The sequence below is a fragment of the Xyrauchen texanus genome, chromosome 8 (assembly GCF_025860055.1).
Source record: "Xyrauchen texanus isolate HMW12.3.18 chromosome 8, RBS_HiC_50CHRs, whole genome shotgun sequence".
Classification (NCBI taxonomy): Eukaryota; Metazoa; Chordata; class Actinopteri; order Cypriniformes; family Catostomidae; genus Xyrauchen; species Xyrauchen texanus.
Genome location: NC_068283.1, coordinates 9551688 through 9574426, shown reverse-complemented (window position 1 = coordinate 9574426; position 22739 = coordinate 9551688). Strand labels below are relative to the sequence as shown.

The following is a 22739-nucleotide window of genomic DNA, read 5'->3' as shown; positions in this document are numbered from 1 at the left end:
AAAAAAAATATATCACCTTAGGACTGTTATTGCTTTGATGTCTTAAAAAAAAAGAAAAAAAAAAGGAAAACACCCGAAAAGCTAACCGCAAACTATCTTTACTCTGATGTGTTTAATATGCAAATTTCTCATGAATTAATTAACTGATTTATAACGTTCATTCGGTGACTTACACGTAGAGAATACAACTACGAATCTGTTGACTTGAATTTAAAATTATCAAAAATCATTTTACTACTTCTGTTCGAACATTCAGATAACGTTAGGCTATTTGATTTTTTTAACTTACACACACTTACAAACTATATAAAACTTTATATAGGCCTATATATATATTATTATTATTTTTTCAAACATGAGATAAGAATGAGGTTAAGCAAACAACTTGTTTTTAAGAGTTGCATTTCGAAATAGTAACATACACGAATCGATAGATTTTCCAGGCATTCGATTTCTTTTCCTTTTCTATCCACTAAAAACAAACAAATGGCTAAATCTTAATAATCAATTCACGTGCATATTCTAAAACCAGATCTCTTTATAAATTCCCTTTTATTGAACACACCCTGCAAAAACACAAAGTGAAAGTGCAACATCCTCTAATTTAACTATCCAGTACAGAAACTTAAGCTATACAGTTGAAAAATATATTAAAAGTAATCTACCTTAAAGCTCGTTTAATTCCGCGAAAGTCCCCAATCTGTGATCCACAGCCACGCATTTTCCGACGATCCAAATGAGACAATCCCAGTGAAGGATTTAACATGTAATCCAATCCTGAATGGAATGATGCGGGATGAATCCTTTTGAGAACATAAATCTACTCTTTCGATGTTGGTGTAAGTGGTTTATGGTGACACACGTGAGTTGCGCTGAAGGATCTGTAGACTCGAATGAAGTGTTCAAAGTGAAGCTGTGAAGCGTCCACCTGCATCATCAGCCTGACGTCAGTAGGCTAGCTAATATACACTAACTGAATTAATATACTGTTTAACCAAATGACAACGTTAGTTACAGTCAATAGCACTGCAATCGTTGGCACAGAGTAAAAGTAGCAACTTCCAACTTTTCCAAATATAACATTGAATATGAAAATGGCATAGGCATTTTACTAATAATAAGCCTAATTTTCCTACAGTATTTACATATATCTGTTTACTATAAACAGAACAGGGAAGACCAGGGCTGGTTGACACAATTTGTACTCCAGCAAATATCTCAAGGTGTTTTTGTTTTTTTAAGTGTCTGTACAGATACATTAAATCTGTTAAGCATTCTCAATGTTATTACCCAGGGGTAAAAAAAGACACTGTTCATTTAACTCACATTAACCTTTTGTGACAACTTGTCCCCTGTCAACCTTATGGGTAAGTTGGGACAATGGGAACTCGTGATAGGCTTTTCAGCTAAATTTAAACAATATTAACACAATTCATGAAATTGCAAAAGTGGAAAGAGTAGCATACCAAAAATATAAAAATTTTGGCCAACAGAAAGTGTAGTTCATTAATTGTATAAAATAAATGAATACTGCATGTGTTAATTTGCCCCAACTTCACTTAAAAAAAATAATAAAACATACCATATTTTTTGTAACCAAATGTTTGTATTGTAACCAAATGTTTTTCAACATTTTGGTTTCAATATACCTTCATTCAACACCCGCCTCAATGTATCTCAGTGTAATTTTATTAATTTATTAATAAACAATGATGAAATGTGACATTTTAGTTTGAAGGACAGAATTCACTGAAATAATTTTTGACTCAAAACTTTATAATCTCTGAGATAGATCTTGAGAAACTTCCCAGTGTGACAACTAGCCCCAGTCTCCCCTATAGCCAAATAAACTTGGCACATTTCTTAGACATGTAAAACTACAATGGAACTGATCTCTATTTTAAACCATGTACAAAGCACATGACTGATATGCTCAAAGAGAACTGTCCATTTAGGGACCAAAAGAAATTGCAGCGAGTGAAGTAACTCACTTGGCATATATACAATGTCATGGCACAGGCGTAATTGCATTACCTTTATTCCTGCATATAAACATCATGTTCTACACTAACTGTAAAGATGGGGATGTGGAAACAAGCACCATCAGAAAGTCATAATACTAAGAACATACTGTGAATGAGATCCATTACTGTGTTATGTCTGTGGGAATCTATTATATTTGTGTGCGAGGAATCCTTGGGAAGTCCACTATCACTCTCATTGCCTATGAAATGGCAATCTTCACTTAGAAACATTGAAATGATAAAACATTATTAATGATGCTTGCTTTTAGGCAAGAATATATTTGAATCTTGGGGGTGGGCTCTCTTCACTTAAGCCAGTACACAATTGTGTTGTCCCCAGCAACACCCTAGCACTGACACAAAACAATATGCTAACCACCCAGCAACATCCTAGCAACCACCCAGAACACCATAACAAAAGCCGACTAGCAACCTTGCAACATTTTAGCAGCCACCAAGTAATGCCCCTGCAACCTCCAAGAACACCCTAGCAACCACCCAGAACACCCTAGCAATGTGCTACCAGCCAGAACACCATAGCGGCTGCATGGGAAAAAAAGAAAAGTTGGCAACCACCCAGAACACACTAGCAATGTCACAGCAACAGCATGGAAAATACTGAGAGAGTTGGCAGCATGTGGTGGTGCTTCCTAGAAACACCCAAGCGATGACCCAAAACACCTTGCCAATCACTAAGCAACAAACCAAGCAAAAAACTAACAATTACACAGCAATGCATTATTAATTGCCAAACAATACCCTAGCAACCCCCTAGAAAACCCTAGCAATGTCTTAGCGACCACCCCAGAACACCATAGCAACCACATGGAAAATAGTGAGAAAGTTGGTGGGGTGGTGAGATTTTTTCTCCAAGCAACACCCTAACAATGACCTAAAACACCCTACCATCCACTGAAAAACACTCTAGCAACCATCAAGAACAGCCTGGCACAAGCTTACCAACCGATTACCAATGGCCTGTCAACCACATAGTAACGCTTTAGCAGCCATCATGCAATGCCCCAGAGGACATTGCCATTTGTAGAGGACTCTATTTGCAGTATGCTACGAAACAAAAAAAAACTGTTTTAGAAGTAAAGTCAGGAATGTTTATATTATCTAAAATATTGCCCAATGTTTATGGAAAATCAGATAATCTTAAAGTTGGCTGGAAAAGACTCCAGACTGTTACAGACCATATCTGTCAATTTACTTTCATGTGTCTTGACCTTTCCAATAAGGTGGCCGTGCCGACGAATCATGGCCTATAGGAACAGCTGCAAATAAGGTAACTACGTATATATATCTATGGTTGATAGCAATGCCACAGCAGCCACACAGAACACCTTAGCTATGCACTAATCGGCCAGAACACCCTAGCAACACCATATCAGCCATAATTAATTTTGTAATGCTGTAGCAACCACCCAGAACACCCCAACAACTACATATTAAATAATGAGAAAGATGGCAACTTGGCAGCGAGTTTTGCGCAGACAAGCATCACTTCATTTTCTTTAGAAAAAGTGATAATCTAGTGTGGAGCGGAGGGGCAGGGCGGGGCCGGGGCGGAATATCGCGCGTCCGGTCCCCAATCAGCCTGATGAGGCACGCGAGGGATAAAGGCGGCCAGTGACGATGGTTCGAGAGAGAGAGAATTACGGGCATGTCCGTCGTGTGTGTTTGTTTATGCTTTTGGTTTAAGTTTTCATTAAAATTATGATTTATGTTGACAAGCTGGTTCTCGCCTCCTCCTTGCCCATCCGTTAACTGTGTTACATTGGTCCCGAAGCCCGGGAAGGAGGAGGGATGCCTGTCGCAGAGTCCTCGACACTGCCGTCCACCCAGGTGAGCGCCGCTGCCATCTGCCGGGTGACGGAGTAGCCCGACCGCCCGGATGCGGGGAACGGCCGTCGTCCGCGGGGCAAGAGGGGACTGGATACCCCGACCGCTTGGAGCGAGGGAGCCGCTGCCGGGGGCGGAGGAGTGCCCTGCCTTCCCCAGAGACGCGGAGGGGTCGAGGGAGACCGCCGTCCGCGAGGGGAGGAGGGAAGAAACCCTCCGATCGCCCGGAGCGGTAGGGCCACTGCCAGGGGCGGAGGAGTGTCCCTATTTGCTGCCAGAAAAGCAGAGGGGCGTTCTGCCCGCTGGGGGTCGAATGTTTGACTCCGGTTCGCCCGGGGTTGGAGCGCCTGTCGTCTGCCTGAGTGTGGAGGAGAGTTCGAGGACCACGCGACGGTACATCAGAGAACCGGTGAGTGAGCTTTTTCTCTCTCTCCTCTCTCTCTCTTTCGCACCGTGTTGGCCTTTTCCCTCGCCTATTTTTTGTTGTTGTTGTCTTCCCCTCCTGTCTCCTCCCAGGGCGAGGAAGGCTGGGATGATCACGCGGGACGCAAGATACACCCCGCCCCAGGGATAGGGGGTGTACGTCATGCCGGTGGCACCCCAGCCTGAGATAACGCCGGGAGGAGTGTGGAGCGGAGGGGGCGGGGCCGGGTCGGAATATCGCGCGCCCGGTCCCCAATCGGCCTGATGAGGCGCGTGAGGGAAAAGGCAGCCGGTGACGATGGTTCGAGAGAGAGAGAATTACGGGCATGTCCGTCATGTGTGTGTTTGTTTATGCTTTTGGTTTAAGTTTTCATTAAAATTATGATATATGTTGACAAGCCGGATCTCGCCTCCTCCTTGCCCATCCTTAACTGTGTTACATCTAGTTACAGGCGTGTTGTACAAGCAGCACAAAATGGCACAGAGGACAAATGCTGTCAAATCTTAATTCCTGGATGTGAGCATGAGTGAGCTTCTTTCTAGACAAAGGCAAAATGACAGGTGTGATGGTAAACGTTAAAGTTAAGATTGATTCTCCAGTTCCACGTGTAAGAACTTCAATGGACACATCTCTTCAGTAGTTCTCACTTTAACCCCATTGCCCTGACTAATAACCACCTAATAATCTTCCTCTGACTCCACTCAACCCTAACACTGACATTAGACAGTTCAGCCTTTTGCGTGTTCAATCATGATCTCCTGCTAGGGTGACACTGCTTATCACCATTGCGTGGTAGGCATCAGGCCCACGGCTGCATCTGTTCGTATGTGCCAGTGAAATGCCAAGCATGAATAAATACAGCCATCATGGGTTAATGACCCCAGGATGACTGACTAGCCTACTTGGGAAGTATTATTGGCTGTCAACCGTAATTTGAGAGGAGATGCCCACGTCTCAATTTAAGCGAGTAAATCAAAACAATGGAAACAATTAGGGCAAAGGAAAATGTACACTTTGATTGATTATGCTTAGACCTCTGTGGTTTGGGTAGACTGTTGCATAAGATCAAAGTATAAGTCCTGTGTTTTCCACATGTCCATAAATTAAAAATATCCAGAAAAAAACAAAATAAATAAACAAGATTTTTTTTTATTATTATTATTGAACAAAACACAAATTGACAAGACATATCTAAAGTTGTATTTAAGTCCTAATACATACCCCTGTTCACTTTGAACTTTGCCCTACTACAAAGTGCTGATCCCCGCTTTATAGATAAGCTTTGGTGAGACAAACTACTGTGTGTGAGCAACATAGTTCAATCAGTTTATTTCATGGTGACCATTTCACCCTATGAGAGAGTGCAAGAATGGTTCTTATTGTTGCTTAAAAAACCTTTAATCTGTCATATATTTTCTTCTTTAAAAAAAAAGATTATCATGTTTATTTATACATACTTGTAATGTCTAAACAGGAATGAAAAAGCGCAGTAGACTTCACAAAGAAAGGCCAATGTCGATTAATTAATCAATATATAGGGAGTTTGGTGGGCAATAGCCAATATAATACTGAAACAATACAGTTGATAGCAAATGAGATGTACACAAATGACTGACAATGGTTTCATAAGTCTAACAGAATGTGTGATGTGTTTTGGTGTTGATGCATTTATTTTTTGTTATTTTACCTGTAAAGCACTCAGGTCAACTTCAGTTGTTTTTAAATGTGCAATAGAAATACATTTGTATTGTATTAAGCCTATATTGTATTGCATCACTATTCAAAGGAATGTTGCCTCTAATATAAATATTTTTGATGGACTTTGAACTTCAGCCAGCATGTGCATTAGTCGTGGCACTTGTGCTGAAGGAGGGTGCGAATTGACAATTCCCTGAAGTGTATTTTTTTGCAGGTCCAGCTGTTCAGACTCCCATGCACAGAAACCCCAAAACAGCTGTGTGAAAACTGAAGAAACGCTACTGGAGTCATAAAACTGGATCCTTGATATCTGGCTTGCCACATATCAGTTTTAGGTCAAGGCATCAGTAAATGAATGTCTTGTGTTTTTTTAAAGGATTACAGAGTTCTTTGAACTGATAGTGGGTGTAAACTTTTAGAAAATGTTTACTCACTCAGCACCATTTTGCTAGATCCAAAGTCCAATCTGTCTGTCAGAAAATCATGTACTATACCTAACATTTTTACGTGGTTTTTACGTGGCATCGCTGCAGTTTCCTGGTTAAATAACACAACATGTGCTATAACAAGTACTCTTATTTACTTTCACACAAATCACGAGTAAAAAAAGTAGATTAGGTTTAAGGTTGTGAGATCAGTTTTGTTGATTTAACCTCATCTGTTTGGGAATTGTTTTTACTCTGTTTTAGCTGCATGTATCAGAGCAACTACTTCGATACGTGCAAGGAACCACGTATTGTCATTCTTCAAAATTATTATCACAGTCATGCATTTTCATGAGATCAGGCTGCAAGACTCCCTTTAAGGCAAGTTAGGTCACTCAGTGGATATGTTCGTAAACAGAGGCGGCGGCAGCCGATTTTGCCGGGGCTTCAGCCCCGAATGTTTTGAGTGTAGCCCCGAATGTATTTTGGAAAGTTGACTGACAAATATGAAACCGGACAATAGCCTATGTAAACCCCCGAAATCACAAGTTGCCTTATTTCATTGTGTTTTGGCTTTGCACATACTGCATACAGCCTGTAAAAATAGACATAGGCATAATCTAGCCTATAGAATAAGTTCCTTTGCTGTCGGTGGCCTATGGGTGACTCTGTTTCTTCCTCTGTTGAATATGCAGCAGGTAGGGGAGGAGCTGACATCAACTTGCGTTACTTAGTGGCGAGTTAACAGCAGTTAGCAGGAAAGACAGCAAAAATGAAGCAAATGAGGCTTCTAAAATTTCCGAAGGAAGTCAGTGGGTAAGAATTCACATTTGTTTTTGTCCTTAAAGTCTAAAGATCATCATCTGGCTGGCTTTCACCCACAGTAGGCTAAACCTCAACACGTCCACTACCGACTAATATCACATGATGTAACCTTTAGCCTCGTGGTTAGTGCATCTGTCTCTCACGCTGGAGACTGCGGTTTGAGTCCCGTTCAGAGCATATTTTTCTTGTTTATCAGGTGTTGTTTTCGCTAATGATAACCAATAAGCATTAGCATAAAATGTATGTGTGACTTCTTTTGTGATATTAGTTTGTAGCAAATATACACTTTGAGGGTAGCAAAGATGTGCCAGAATCAGGCATGGAAACTGGTAACAATTAATCAGTCACTTTACTTTAGAGAAAGTTAAAAGTGAAACATTGTTTATCCTAGTGGTGGGAAGTTCGGATCATTTTACTGACTCGGATCTTTGAGTCTCGTTCAGCAAAATGAACGAATCTTTTTTCGAGTCATTTCGTTCATTTCAGCAGAATATAATTAAATGTCATGTTAAATAGCCCAAAACATCAAGTAGTCTACTTACGAAAATGTTGATTCAATTTGAAATAAATAAATAAAAATAAACTATAAGGTAATGCAGCCAAAGCCAATTTATAAGAAACCGAAATGTTAATTTATTAATTGGGTCTTAAGTTTAAGCTATTGCAGTTAGTTCACATCACCTCCTTTTTCTCCGCCTCTTGTGTCATCGGGTTCGAACTTCAAAACGTTAAAAATACTTAGTTGTCGATGTCGACTCGTCAGTGTCTGTGTGTGGGCCGTGTGGTGTGACACAGCAGCCAATGCACTCACTGACTGCATGCACATGCAGCATACCGGTCCGGATCCGGAAAGATAAATGATTAGTTCAAGTCTCGACTCTCGAGTCTTCGGGTTTGGGTTCGGCCGGGTCCGAGTCTTTCGTTCTTCCTGTCAGTCCCATAGAGACTATGCTGTCAGTACCGGAAAGAGAAATGATTAGTTCGTCTCTTCGGTTCGAGTCGTTCGTTCTTCAAGTCAGACTCACAAACCCATAGCACTATGCAGAGACAGAAATGATTAGTTCATCTTTCGAGTCTGAGTCCTTCGTTCTTTTGTCACGTGACAGCCCTATTAAATACTTAACCTAGTTCATAATTCACATCATTCTTACAAACATGTTGTAGTTAGTTTTTTTATTTGATTTTTACTTTTACAGTTACATGTTACGTTTCTGGTCTCAAATTGTATCTTTTTTCATATGTATTTGTGAATTTCTGTCATGAAGATTCTTTTCTATAACATTGAATGTAGTAATGTAGAATGTAGTATTCATGCATTTTTCCATTCACTATGTTTTTTAGTCCATAAAAATCACCTAAAAAGTCTACGAGTTGTTTTGTGAAAAGTCACAGTATATAACTTAAATATGCAGTTATTTAATAAACCTATGAAACCTACACCTTTGTAACATAGCTTATTAAAACACTGTACACACTATATTGACTGGATGTTTATTGTTTGTTTATTTTTTGCCAACAATGCTTTAAAAAAATTGGATAACTATCCAAAAAGGAATTAAATAAAAATAAATAAAAAATAAATAAGAATGAAAAGGACACTATAAAGCCACAGAGTAACCATATAACTTAAATCACAATATGCAAAATGCATAGTGCTATGGGTTTGTGAGTCTGACTTGAAGAACGAACGACTCGAAACCGAAGAGATGAACTAATCATTTCTCTTTCCGGTACTGACAGCATAGTCTCTATGGGACTGACAGGAAGAACGAAAGACTCGGACCCGGCCGAACCCGAAGACTCGCGAAAGATGAACTAATCATTTATGACTTCATGTACCTTATGCGATGTTGCGCGCATGCGCGGTCAACACAAAATGAACGAATCACTCTCTGAGACAACTCGGTAGTCCCGAGTCATATTAAAGATTCGTTCAAAATGAACGAATCGTTCATGAACGACACATCACTAGTTTATCCCAATGATCCTAATGAAAGGATTTTGACAGATGAACATGGAGAATTATATACAGTTCGATGCCATGGTCAATGAACTTAGACTAAAGTCATTCATGTATTGCTTTAACTTAGGATCTTGTACATCATTTTGACTATTTATGTCAAAAAATATAAATTATTTATATTAAAAAAAACTTTTTACTTCACTTTACTCACTATAATATAACTCTTTTGTGATGACTTTATGGTAATGTACATGAAAATTCAAGAATCATCATAGATCTAAGGGCAATCCCACTGATCTGCTCTTCCCAATACATTTTCTTCAATGATATTGGTCTACAATTTGACATATGTAGCACTTGATGAATTAGTTGTTTGAAGCTGATTTGCAATAAGTTATGTGCTGTATCTGTTCTTTTGCATCACAGATGATTCAGGGAGGAGAGAGGATGTTGAGGATAGAACTAGAGTGGAAGATTTAGGAACTGTAGAAACAGGCCGAGCCAGAGCAAAACTCAAAGAATACCCTCTCACCAGCTTTGGACTACAGAGAAGTGGTTGCTAGTGTGAAAATAACATGGTCTGGGCTAAGCCCCGGATGTCCTTCAATGCTGGAAACATCTCTGTACGTAAAGCCATCTTGTTTGCAGATACAAGTACAGCTCCTGTGTAAAGATTACGAGCAAAGTAGCATATTTCAAATCAACAGTCAAATCAAACAATGGTTTCACGAATTGTTCTTCTTTAGCTCAGATCACAGTAAAATAAATCTATTTTTCATGTCGGTTAAAATAATGTGCATCCGTGCCCTGGCTGCAAACACTACCGACAGGAACGCTCTCCGATTAATCCCCCTCCCATCAGATGGCAACACGCAACGTTATTATACTATTATAAGTATAGCTTATTCTGGAAAAAGGAGCTTTTGAATCACAAATTATTCTTCCAATGTCCCAAACTACTTTTAAGCCATTTCCCAGAATAAACTGATACATTTAAGATGTTCTTTGAAAAGGGCTCTCTCATTGCAATAGAAAATGTGTTGCAATAGCTGCCAGTCTAATTATATACATTAAACTTTCTGGGTAATTTTCCTTCTCCATTTTTTCCTCCCCAATTTGTAATGCCCAATTGCCACTACTTACTAGGTCCTCGTGGTGTCACGGGTACTCACCTCAATCCTGGTGGCAGAGGACAAGTCTCAGTTGCCTCTGATTCTGAGACAGTCAATCCACACATCTTATCACGTGGCTTGTTGTGCATGACACCGCAGAGATTCACAGCATGTGGAGGCTCATGCTACTCTCCACAATCCACACACAACTTACCACACGCCCCATTGAGAGAAAGAACTACTAATCTCGACCACAAGGAGGTTACCCCATGTGACTCTGCCCTCCCTAGCAACTGGGCCAATTTGGTTGCTTTGACGACCTGGCTGGAGTCACTCAGCATGCCCGAAATATGTCACTTTAATTATAAATATATTAAATATTGTAGATTAGGGGAATGCATATTTTGTAATGGCAGGGTTTTTTTTTATAGTCGCTACATGAATATTGTTTTCATCATTTTAATTTCCATAGTTTGTTTTTAGAAACCATATTTACATCTGGTAATAAGGAGAATGGTTTTACCTGTGATCACCATGCTCTTACTAATACATTGATACTATGCAAGAACTGTGGTAAATGTTCATAAGGGCATGTACAAAGGAGAATTTAACAAGAGCTTTAAAGCCTGGACCCCCGTGAATTAAGGATGAAGCTATGAGTTTTTCCTCAAATTTTTCATGAAAGAAAAATATTAGTTAAGAAGTCCTACTGTCATAGCCTTACACAGATTACTGTTTACAGATGAAAATTTTCATGTGTTATTATTAGTTAATGCAATAGGTATCATGAAGAAACAATTAACAATATATATTTTTTACAGCATTTATTCATCTATTTTAATGTTAGTTCATAAAAATACAAATGCTTGTTGTTAGTTCATGTTTATTCATTGTTTGTTCATAACTAATGTTGTTAACTAAAGTTAACAAATGGAACCTTATTGTAAAGTGTAACCTAGATATATGTATATACTGTATATTTGATAAAGCCAGCCCTCAGCAGGCAAAGAAATTGTGTTTGCTTCATACTGCTTGTAAATATATATATTTATATTGTTTCATGTTCTCTATCATTTGTCACTAAAATTATATTGTAAAGAGCATCGCTCATATGTCCTGTAGTTTTAAGGAGCCAAATGCATTTGTATTAAATTCATTTGTTTGACATATCTGAATTTTTTATGATATGATCATTCAGCCTGCAGGACTATTTATCATTAGGTGTCTGGATCCATAAAAATTTATACTAACATTAACTACAACATACTAATATGGTTTAAATTATTAAATAATGATTTCCTTACGAAACAGCAAAATCTGTACATTATTGCAAACTTCTGGCCACCAGTGTGTGTGTATATATACACTCACACTGGTGGCCAGAAGTTTGCAATAATGTACAGATTTTGCTGTTTCGTAAGGAAATTGGTACTTTAATTCACTAAAATGGCATTCAACTGATCGCAAAGTACAGTCAGGACTTTACTGAAGAAGAAAAAAACAACACCATCACTATTTGAAAAAAGTAATTTTTGATCAAATTTAGACCCCATTTCCAGCAGCCATCACTCCAACACTTTATCCTTGAGTAATCAAACTAAATTGATAAATTGGTACTAGAAAATCACTTGTCATTATATCAAACACAGTTGAAAGCTATTTGGCTATTTAAATGAAGCTTAACATTGTCTTTGTTTTTGATTTGCAACAGTATGCAATAGACTGGCTGGTTTTAAGGTAAACATTACGTCAAAAATTGCAAAAAAGAAACAGCTTTCTCTAGAAACTTGTCAGTAAATCATTGTTTTGAGGATTGAAGGCTTGAAATTGCCCCCAAAAAATGGAAGATTTCATACAAAGGTGTTGTAACGCTGAGGAAGAAAGTCAAGAGGGTTTTTAATGAAACGATCAACAAATAACGGGTAGACACAGGAACAAATAAAACATCCACGATGGGAAACCGGAACATTAACAGGAGCAAACATCCACGAAAGGCAAAGGTAACACACAGGAGGTCAAACACATACAACAACTGACAAGGAATGAGCAGACAACAGGGCTTTAAATACACAAAGGATAATGACTAAATGAAACACAGGTGAGGACAATAAAGGACAGCTGGCAGTGATGAGAGCAGGGAATTATGGGAAGTGTAGTCTGGGAACAGATGACAGGGGAGAAACACAGGCAGACAACAGTGAATCGTGACAGGTGTACACTACAGTCTTCAAAGACAAAGGAACACTGGACAACTGGCTCTAATAAGGACAGAATGAGATGTGGAAGACCAGATGTACAACTAAACAAGAGGATAAGTACATCAGAGTCTCTAGTTTGAGAAATAGACGTCTCGCATGTCCTCAGCTGACAGCTTCATTGAATTCTACCCGCTCAACACCAGTTTCATGCACAACAGTAAAGAGAAGACTCAGGAGGCCTTATGGGAAGAATTTCAAAGAAAAAGTCACTTTTGAAACGAAAAAACGGTTAGAGTGGGCAAAGAAACACAGACATTGGACAACAGATAATTGGAAAAGAGTGTTATGGATCTTAACCCCATTGAGCTTTTGTGGGATCAGCTAAACTGTAAGGTGTGTGAGAAGTGTCCGACAAGACAGACACATCTATGGCAAGTGCTACAAGGGGTAAAATGTCACCTGAGAATCTGAACAAATGGACAGCTAGAATAACAAGGATCTGCAAAGCTTTCATTGCTGCACATGGATGATTTTTGATGAGAAATCTTTGAAGTAGTTTAAGAAGTTCTGAATATATATATATATATATTAGGGCTGTCAATCGATACAATTTTTTAATTGAATTAATTACATGATGTCCCAATTAATTAATCGCGATTAATCACATTTAATCGCATATAAAAATATTTGCTGAGAAAGCCCCTCATATAACAATAATTCAATATATAATGATGAAATAATTATACACAGTTATATTTAAATATAAAAAATGTATATATATATATATAAAATAAAAAAATATTCAGATAATTAAAATGCATTACATTCTTGTAGCAGAAGAGTTAATCATTGATAAGAAAATACAAAAACGGCTTTAGAATACAATGTATTGTTTACTACCATATTATTGATCATAAGTCAATCATTGGCATACAGTTCACAGCAATCCATTTCACAAGTGAATTTGTCAATCAGTTCGAGATTCATTAGGGCTTGTTAAGGACCCGTCAATTTCAACAAGCGTCAGACATGTTGTGTAGCGTCTCGGGTGAGTTGCGTCATAAACATAAAATTATTAGGTCACTGTGTCAAGTTAAATATAGTTTAATACTTAGGAAACATCTTGAGATCCCTTAGTTTGAATTTGCGCTCCATAAAATGTTTTGAATGCAAGAACGTAACGAATGTTTGTTTTGTGCTGTCTGGTTGTTTTCTTCACTGTATAAACTGCGCTTTGCCAGACAGCTGAAATTTTAATTACTGCCCTCTGGAGTAAACAGGTGGTACTACAAGCTTGCATTTCTCAGGAATCTTCCTTATTATCCATGGCCATTGCGATTAATTGCATACATTTTTTAAATAAAAATAATCACACTGAATTAATGTTAAATCGACAGCCCTAATATATATATGCAGTTTGTAATTTTAATAGAATTTGTTCATATTATTAATGTCCTGACTATACATTGTGATCAGTTTAATGCAGCTTTGGTTAATAAAAGTACACATTTCTTTCCTTAAGAGCAAAATCTGTTACAAAGATTTTCCAAACTTTTGGCCGCCAGTGTATATAAATACAACAGTCAGTTCCAGTCCTCGAATCTGATTGGACAAAAGACGTTCCATGAATACTTATGGCCTCACACCATCAGCACTTGGACCCTTCACTTTATCACTCCACTTTTGTTCATGACGTTCTAAACTAAAGTTTAAGAGCAGTGCATATGTGTTAAGAGCCATCTGTATCTTTACATTTAATATTGTGACATAATATATTTTAGCCAGCAGGTAGAGGCAAAGACCATTTTTGTGTGTAATATGAGCCAGTTGGTGATGTGAAGTGAGTCAGCATGACTCAGTGTTTACATTCAACAGCATTCTGTGATCGCTTGTATTACTACTACTCTAATTTAAACTATCAACTTCAGAATTGAGGCTCATCACAGCTGAGAGACACAACAGACTGATTAATTACACAAACTCATGGCGCTTACCTCTTACCGGAGTTTCCACATTGTTTAGGACAAAATGGCAGAGGACATCACGGTTTCTATAGCACACAGGCTACCGTGAAATACGGGTGGAATAACCCCGCTTGGACGGCTATTTTTCCACTGAGAAAATAAGATCCATTTCACTAAAATGACAAAATGACATTAATAACAAACTACAGCATCATCAACAGGTGATCGCACACGCTCTCTCTCTCTCTCTCTCTCTCTCTCTTTCTCTCTCTCACACACAACCACACACACACATCCTTGTTTCTCCAATAACGTGTGGGGATGGGGCAGGTTCGTGTGTCTGTCTGCAGGAGAGAGAGAGTGGTAAGGCTTGTCACCTGGGTTGTCATCATCTCTTGGACCCTTACAGATCCAAGATGGTGGCGCAGTAGCACGCAGCAGCTGCTCCGGATCAAAAATTGTGCTATTTTTGTTACTTAGTCTGACTTTTATGGCATATGGACAATGGAGCAACTGATGTTCGTGTTTACCATTGCCAGACAATACTCAAATACAAGATTCATGCAACAACCAAGCTGCATGATTATCTGCAGGAGAAGCTACGCAACCTCGGCTTGCTGCAGAGACCAGGCCTCCTGTCCTCGGTGACACCTGATGCCTGTGGCAGGGGGAGAGGACATCGTAAGCGGTGTGCAAGGAAGCGGAAGCACGGCAAGAGGGCGGGGGTCCATGCTAGGCTAAAAAAAAACCTAGCTGGCCGGCTCTTCCGTCTATCCTGCTCTCAAATGTTCGCTCCCTGGACAATAATCTGGACTACATCTGACTCCAGCAGACTACGCAGCTTGAGTTTAGAGACTGCTGCATCTTTTTTTTCACAGAGACATGGCTCAGTGACCGAATTCACAGGGCTCGCCTCATTTCGTGCCGACAGAAATGCAGCTCTGTGCGGTAAGACTCGCGGTGGTGGCTTGTGTGTTACATCAACACGGATTGGTGCAAGAATGCTATGCTAGTCTCTAGCTACTGCTCATCGATGGTGGAGCTTGTGACTGTTAGATGCAGACCTTTTTTTTACCACGGGAATTCACCACTCTCATAATAAGTGGAGTTTACATTCCCCCCTGCGCTAATGCTAAGGAAGTGCTCTGTGAACTGTATGGGGCTAAGGAGTGAATTGCAGAATGCTCACTCTGATGGACTGTTTATTGTCGCCGGAGATTTCAACCAAGCAAATCTCAAGACAGTGCTCCCTAAATTCCATCAGTATGTGGACTTTGCAATGAGAGGGGCGAACATGCTTGATCTTGTTTACATAAACATCCCAGGCACGTACAGAGCGGAGCCCCGCCTCACCTTGGCTACTAAGACCACATCTCTGTTATGCTAATTCCAGCATACAGACCGCTCTTCAGGTGCACAAAACCGCTTCAGAAGCAGGTGAAAATCTTGCCAGCAGGAGCCATCTCTGCTCTTCAGGACTGTTTTGAGTGGCACATGTTTAGGGAGACGGCAACATATGGGGATTCTACCAACTTGGAGGAATACACAGCATCAGTGATAAGCTACATCAGCAAGTGCATTGACGATGTCACTTTCTCCAAGACCATCACCACACACTCCAACCAGTAGCCATGGATGACTGCGGAGGTGCGTGCGCTGCTGAGGACCCGAGACTCCGCCTTCAGAACAGGTTACAAGGCCACCCTAAGAACATCGAGGGCCAAACTGTCCCGGGCCATCAGAGAGGCAAAGCGCGCACACGCACAGAGAATCCATAGTCACTTCCAGGACAGCGGCGACACTCGGCGCATGTGGCAGGGCATCCAGGCCATCACCAACCACAGGACAACATCAGTTGCCTGTGACAAATATGCCTCCCTTCCAGATGCGCTGAATGACTTCTACGCTTGGGTGAGGCGCAGAACTACGTGGGGCGAGGAAGACCACCCCTCCTCTCAACGACCAGGTGCTCTGTCTTACCACGGGCGATGTGAGGAAAACTCAATGCAGAGTCAACCCACGGAAGGCTGCTGGACCAGACAACATTCCTGGCAGAGTGCTCAGAGGATGTGCAGACCAGCTGGCAGATGTTCTTACCGACATCTTCAACATCTCTCTGAGCAGCGCCATTAAGGCACATTAAGACCCAGCTGCCCCCCTCACTAGACCCACTGCAGTCCGCATATCATCCCAACCATTCAACAGACAACGCCATCGCCACCACCCTCCATCTGGCCCTCACCCACCTAGAAAAGGACACATATGTTTGAATGCTTTTCATAGACTTCAGTTTAGCGTTCAACACAATCATTTCTCAGCACCTGATTGGAAAGCTAAACCTGCTGGGCCTGGACACCTTCAACTGGATCCTAGACTTCCTGACTGGGAGACCTGAATCAGTCCAGATCGGGAACAGCATCTCCACCACCACCACCACACTGAGCACTGGGGCCCCCCAGGGCTGAGTGCTCAGTCCACTGCTGTTCACTCTGCTCAAACCACATCATCAAGTTTGCCGATGACACGACCGTGGTGGGTATCATCAGCAAGAACGAAGAGTCAGCATACAGAGAGGAGGTGCAGTGGCTAACGGGCTGGTGTAGAGCCAACAACCTGTCTCTGAATGTGGACAAAACAAAAGAGTTGGTTGTTGACTTTAGGAGAGCACAGAGTGACCACACTCCGCTGAACATCAACGGCTGCTCTGTGGAGATCGTCAGGAGCACCAAATTCCTTGGTGTTCACCTGGCGGAGAACCTCACCTGGTCCCTCAACACTAGCTCTATTACCAAGAAAGACCAGCAGCGTCTCTACTTTCTTCGAAGGCTGAGAAAAGCACATCTCCCACCCCCCATCCTCACTACATTCTATAGAGGGACTATTGAGAGCATCCTGAGCATCCTGAGCAGCTGCATCACTGGTTTGGGACTTGCACCGTTTCGGACCGCAAAGCCATGCAGAGGATAGCGAGGACAGCTGAGAAGATAATCGGGGTCTCTCTTCCCTCCATCAAAGACATTTACACAAAACACTGCATCCGCAAAGCAACCAGCATTGTGGATGACCCCACATACCCCTCACACAAACTCTTCACCCTCCTGCTGTCTAGCAAGAGGTATTGAAGCATTCGGGCCCTCACAGCCAGACTGTGTAACAGCTTCTTCCCCCAAGCCTCCTCAGTACTCAAAGACTGGACTGACACACATACACACCTGTACACATCCAACTTTTGCACATGTCCAGAGTTGCACTTTAATTCAATCTCACTTTATACCTGGCTGCTACATCAATAACTGCTATGTCCATAGAACACTATTTCATAGTATGTTCTGTTTACATTTAGCATTTTAGAAAGTGTCATCTTTTTGCACTACTCTGATTACAAATGTGTACTGGTCGGCGCTCCACTGTCTCTTAATGTGCCTATTGTCCTGTTCCTTTTAGTAATTTATTTTACTGTCCCATAATTTTTGCACATGTTTGCATTTGCACTTTATGTAGAAATTGTATTTAGTCTGTGTAGTCTCATGTGGTTCTGTGTTTGTCCTATGTTGATTTATGTAGCACCATGGTCCTAGAGGAACATTGTCTCGTTTCGCTGTGTACTGTACTAACTGTATATGGTTGAATAACAATAAAAACCACTTGACATGACTTGATCTCTAACACCTGTTTCTTGTTGTTGTGATGGTGGAGGGAGACATAAAAAGGTGCTCAAGGCGTCAGAGTGACAGAGAGAGAGATCAGAGAGATAGAGACTGTACCTGTGTGTGCTTGATAAAACCAATCTTTAATAATCTAAAAATATGGGTACGTGAGTGAGATGCCCGGTTGGAGCTGTTGACCATCAATGACTCTCATTTGGCAAATGCGAGTTTGAGGGACTCATCACATGACTGCTCCAGATGGAAATCCCCCTCAGGAAACCCCTCTCTTGTGTCATCGTGATGCAGAGCAGACATAGATGGCCCTGGCACCGCCTCTCCAGCCATAGCATTGCACATCACACACCGAGACAACATTTTACAGGACATCCGCACATATTTCCCCTAATAAATTCTTAAAATTAGGCCAATTTGTTCCCAAAATCAGTGGATGGATAAGGCAGGAATTAACCACAGCCTCTACTCTATGCTTTTTTCCCCTGAATAGTATCTCAATGGTAACCACCGGACACATGTTATTATCCCCATGCACACACCGCACCTTTACCCATTTATCCATGCCCAATGCCCCGTCTTGCACCAAGTGCTGGTGAATAGAGGTTTGAGAAAAGTCAGAATCCACCAAGCTTGGTATGTATCCCCTTTTAAACTCACCGGTATATGATACATCCTATGCCCAATCGGGGAAGGCCCATGGAGTGTCAGGAGTCCGGACCAGTGTTGCCACCTCCATTGTCAACCACTGATCCTGGAAGTGCCTGGCTTCCCTACAGCCCCAACAGACCGGCCCAGGTTTCCCTACCTCACTCATGGGGGTGGTCCCATCAACCTGGGGAGGACAGCGGAGAGAGACAGAAGAAGGGGTATGGTGCAGTCCTGGGTCAGTTCCGAAGATATTCTCGACCCCACACTCATTGCAGAGTTTCATAGGACTCACCCGCTTAGACCGGCCCCTCACGTCAGGAGCAGCTCGCAAGTTGGGGGCTCTGTCACAAATCACACCTCTGTAGTTCTTTCCACTCACCAGTACTGACTTTAACTCTCTGAACTCCATTTCACATAATCCCCCTACCTGGCTCTGATTATCTGCTCACCTGTTCCTCATCTAGTCAGCTTCTTAAGTTTCACTCTCACTCACTATCATTGCGAAGTCTTGTTTTGCCCTGGCTAACATCTCTGAGTGAAATTTGTATTTACAGCCTGTGGCAGCGGGGGCGTGGTCAAGCGCCCGTCCGGGAGAGAAAAGCGGTAAGGGTGCTCACACCTGAGCTAAATTATGTCTAACACCTGTCTCTAATTGCAGTAGCGTGAGGAGAGCGGATAAAAGCCAGCAGCCACAGAGCATCCGGAGGCTGACAACCCAGCAGAGATTACGTGTGTTTGTGTGTGTGTGTGAAAATTAAATTAATTAAACTGAAAAAATAAAGCTTACCCCTTAAGCTGACATCTGTTCCCGTCCCTTCCTTGGTCCGCTTTACACTGGTGCCAAAACCCAGGAATTGAAGGAACACCTATTTTTTTTTGTGTGTTCCAAGTTATGGAACAGAGTCGCCCCATAGAGTCCTCCCAGCTGGTGGAAGTCCTCCAGTCCCTCGCTACTCTCCATCAAGGCCACCAACAATCCCTGCTTGAGCTCCGGCAGGATCAAGATCAACGTTTCTTCGAGATCATGCGGGCTCAGGCAGAGGACCGACTCGCTATCCGGAGCCTCCTCAGCCAGGAGACTGCGTCGGCCCCAGCCACGACCCCGGACACCCACGCTACGCTACCCCCGCCCACGTTACAGAAGATGGGGGCAGCAGATGATCCTGAGGCCTTCCTCGACTTGTTCGAGCGGACGGCAGAAATCTGGGGCTGGCCGCCTGAACAGTGGGCAGCCCGCCTAATCCCTCTCCTGTCCGGGGAAGCCCAACTCGCGGCGCAACAACTGCCGGCGACAAACCTCCTGGCTTATGCTGACCTGAAGAGGGCCATACTGCAACGGGTCGGTCGGAGCCCGGAAGAGAATCGCCAACTCTTCCGGAGCATGAAGCTAGAGAAGTCCGATCGCCCGTTCGCGTTTGCTCAACGGCTCCGGGACGCCTGTCGGCGGTGGCTGCTCGCAGGGGACCGCGACGCCGAGGAAGTCATCGATCAGGTAGTGCTGGAGCAGTTCGCGCAATGGCTGCCCAGGAGAACGGCGGAGTGGGTCCAGTGCCACCGCCCGGCGTCGCTGGAGGAAGCCGTACGACTCGCGGAGGACCACATGGCGGCGATTCCAAGGGCGGATGAGCCATCTCTCTCTTCTCCCTTCCCCTGTGTCTTCCCCTGTTTTTTCCCTCCCTCTTCCCTCTCGCTCTGCTCTCTCCCCAGGGTCCGTGCCTGCCCCCCGCAGGCGTGGAGGATTTGTGAGACCAACTTCCCGGCCGTGGGAGAAACCGCCTACCCCTTCCCCGTCCCTCAGCTGCTCTCCTCCTCAGGTGGGGGCACCCGCCAGCACGGGTGCGGCTGTGGCGCCTGGGCTGGTCTGCTGGAGGTGCGGAGACCCGGACCACTTCCGGGATCAGTGTCTGCTGATGGAAATAGGGACGGTGGTGCGGGTCTCCGACTTCCCGCAGGCTGCCCCCGATCGGGCTGGAGTGTACCGTATTCCGGTAAGGATCCAAGGGGATACATACCAAGCATTGTTGGATACCGGCTGTAACCAGACCACCATCCACCAACGCTTGGTTCAACCCGGGGCTTTGGGTTTAGCTAAACTGGTGAGGGTGAGGTGTGTGCATGGGGATGTTCACAAGTATCCCATGGTGACTTTGACGATTAAATTCAGGGAAAAAAACCATAGTGTGGAGGCAGCGGTTAGTTCCCGCCTCACCCATCCGCTAATCTTGGGTACTGATTGGCCGAATTTCAAAGATATTTTAGAGGGTATTTGTGCAGATGGGTCCTGCATAAAGAGGTGTGCGGTGTGCGATGCTTTGGCAGGGGAGGCGGAGCCGGGGCCGTCCTCGGCTGCTCGGAATGACGAGGGAAGGGGCGAGGTGGCCGCCTCCTCTCAGGGAATTCCCTGAGGGGACTTCCCTCTAGAGCAGTCGCGGGATCGAAACCCTTAAACATGCTCTTGACCAAGTGAAAGTAATTGATGGTCAACAGCTCCGGCCGGGCATCGCCATTGCATACCCATATTTTTCGCTTATTAAAGATCGGTTGTACAGAGTGACGCAGGACGCTCAAACAAAGGAGGAAGTGACACAATTGTTGATTCCACGAAGCCGCCGGAAATGGTTTTCCAGGCGGCTCACTATAATCCTATGGCCGGTCACCTAGGGGAAAGAAAGACACTTCTCCGTCTAATAGCCCGCTTCTATTGGCCGGGCATTGGCGGCGACGTCCGCAGGTGGTGTGCGGCGTGCGCGAATGTCAACTCGTAAACCCACCAGCCACCCCAAAAGCGCCATTGCGCCTCTTCCATTGATCGAGGTTCCCTTCGAAAGAATTGGAATGGACCTCGTCGGGCCATTAGCACGAACGGCACGCGGACATCGCTTTGTGTTAGTCCTGATGGATTACGCAACGCGATATCCGGAAGCAGTGCCTTTGAGCAACATCTCAGCACGTAGTGTTGCAGGGGCACTCTTCAAGATAATCTCCCGGGTGGAGGTTCCGAAAGAAATCCTCACCGACCAAGGCACTACTTTTATGTCACGAACACTTCGCGAACTTTACGAACTTTTGGGCATTAAGTCGATTCGCACTAGCGTGTACCATCCTCAGACAGATGGACTGGTGGAACGATTTAATAAGACGCTCAAAAATATGATTCGTAAATTCGTGCATGAAGACACTAGGAATTGGGATAAGTGGCTGGACCCTCTGTTATTCGCAGTACGAGAGGTCCCGCAAGCCTCCACGGGGTTCTCCCCATTTGAACTGTTGTACGGGCGACGCCCACGTGGGGTCCTCGACGTCATCCGCGAAGCTTGGGAGGAGGGACCTTCCAATAGTAAAAATTAAATTCAATACGTTCTTGATCTTAGAGCAAAACTCCACACACTGGGGAAATTAACACAAGAGAATTTGCTCCAGGCTCAAGAACGCCAACGCCGGCTGTATGACAGGGGTGCTCAGCTACGGAATTTGCACCGGAGATAAAGTGCTTGTATTACTCCCAACATCGAAGCTCTAAATTACTCGCCAAGTGGCAAGGACCTTTTGAGGTCACCACGACCAGTAGGGGATCTCGATTATGAGGTTAAACGTACCGATAGAGGGGGCGCGCGGCAAATATATCACCTCAACCTCCTGAAATTGTGGAGAGAAGAGGCGGCCTCTGTGACGTTGGCCACGGTAGTTCCGGAGAGGGCGGAACTCAGACCGGAGGTAAACAAAGCCCGCAATCTCAACATCCCGGTTCCTTGTGGAGACCACCTCTCACCGCGTCAACTCGCAGAGGTTTCCGAATTACAAAAGGAGTTTGCGGACGTGTTTTCTCCTCTACCGGGCCGCACAAACATCATACATCACCATATCGAGACCGAGCCGGGCGTGGTGGTACGTTGCCACCCCTATCGCTTGCCCGAACATAAAAAGAAAGTAGTTCGAGAAGAATTGGACGCG

At 43.2% G+C, this 22739-nt stretch overlaps 1 protein-coding gene across 2 annotated transcripts in view; it reads right to left on the bottom strand.

The window, feature by feature from the left end:
* The window catches only part of LOC127647744 (glucagon receptor-like), a 163998-nt gene that overhangs the window by 126132 nt on the left and 15127 nt on the right, over positions 1–22739 (bottom strand). Inside the window, exon 1 of one of the 2 annotated variants that reach the window (XM_052132187.1) lies at positions 666–872. The exons of the other annotated variant lie outside the window; for it this stretch is intronic. The gene's annotated coding sequence lies outside the window, so the exon portion shown is untranslated. Of the gene's footprint in view, positions 1–665; positions 873–22739 lie in introns of those variants that run through there. 2 annotated transcript variants of the gene reach the window in all.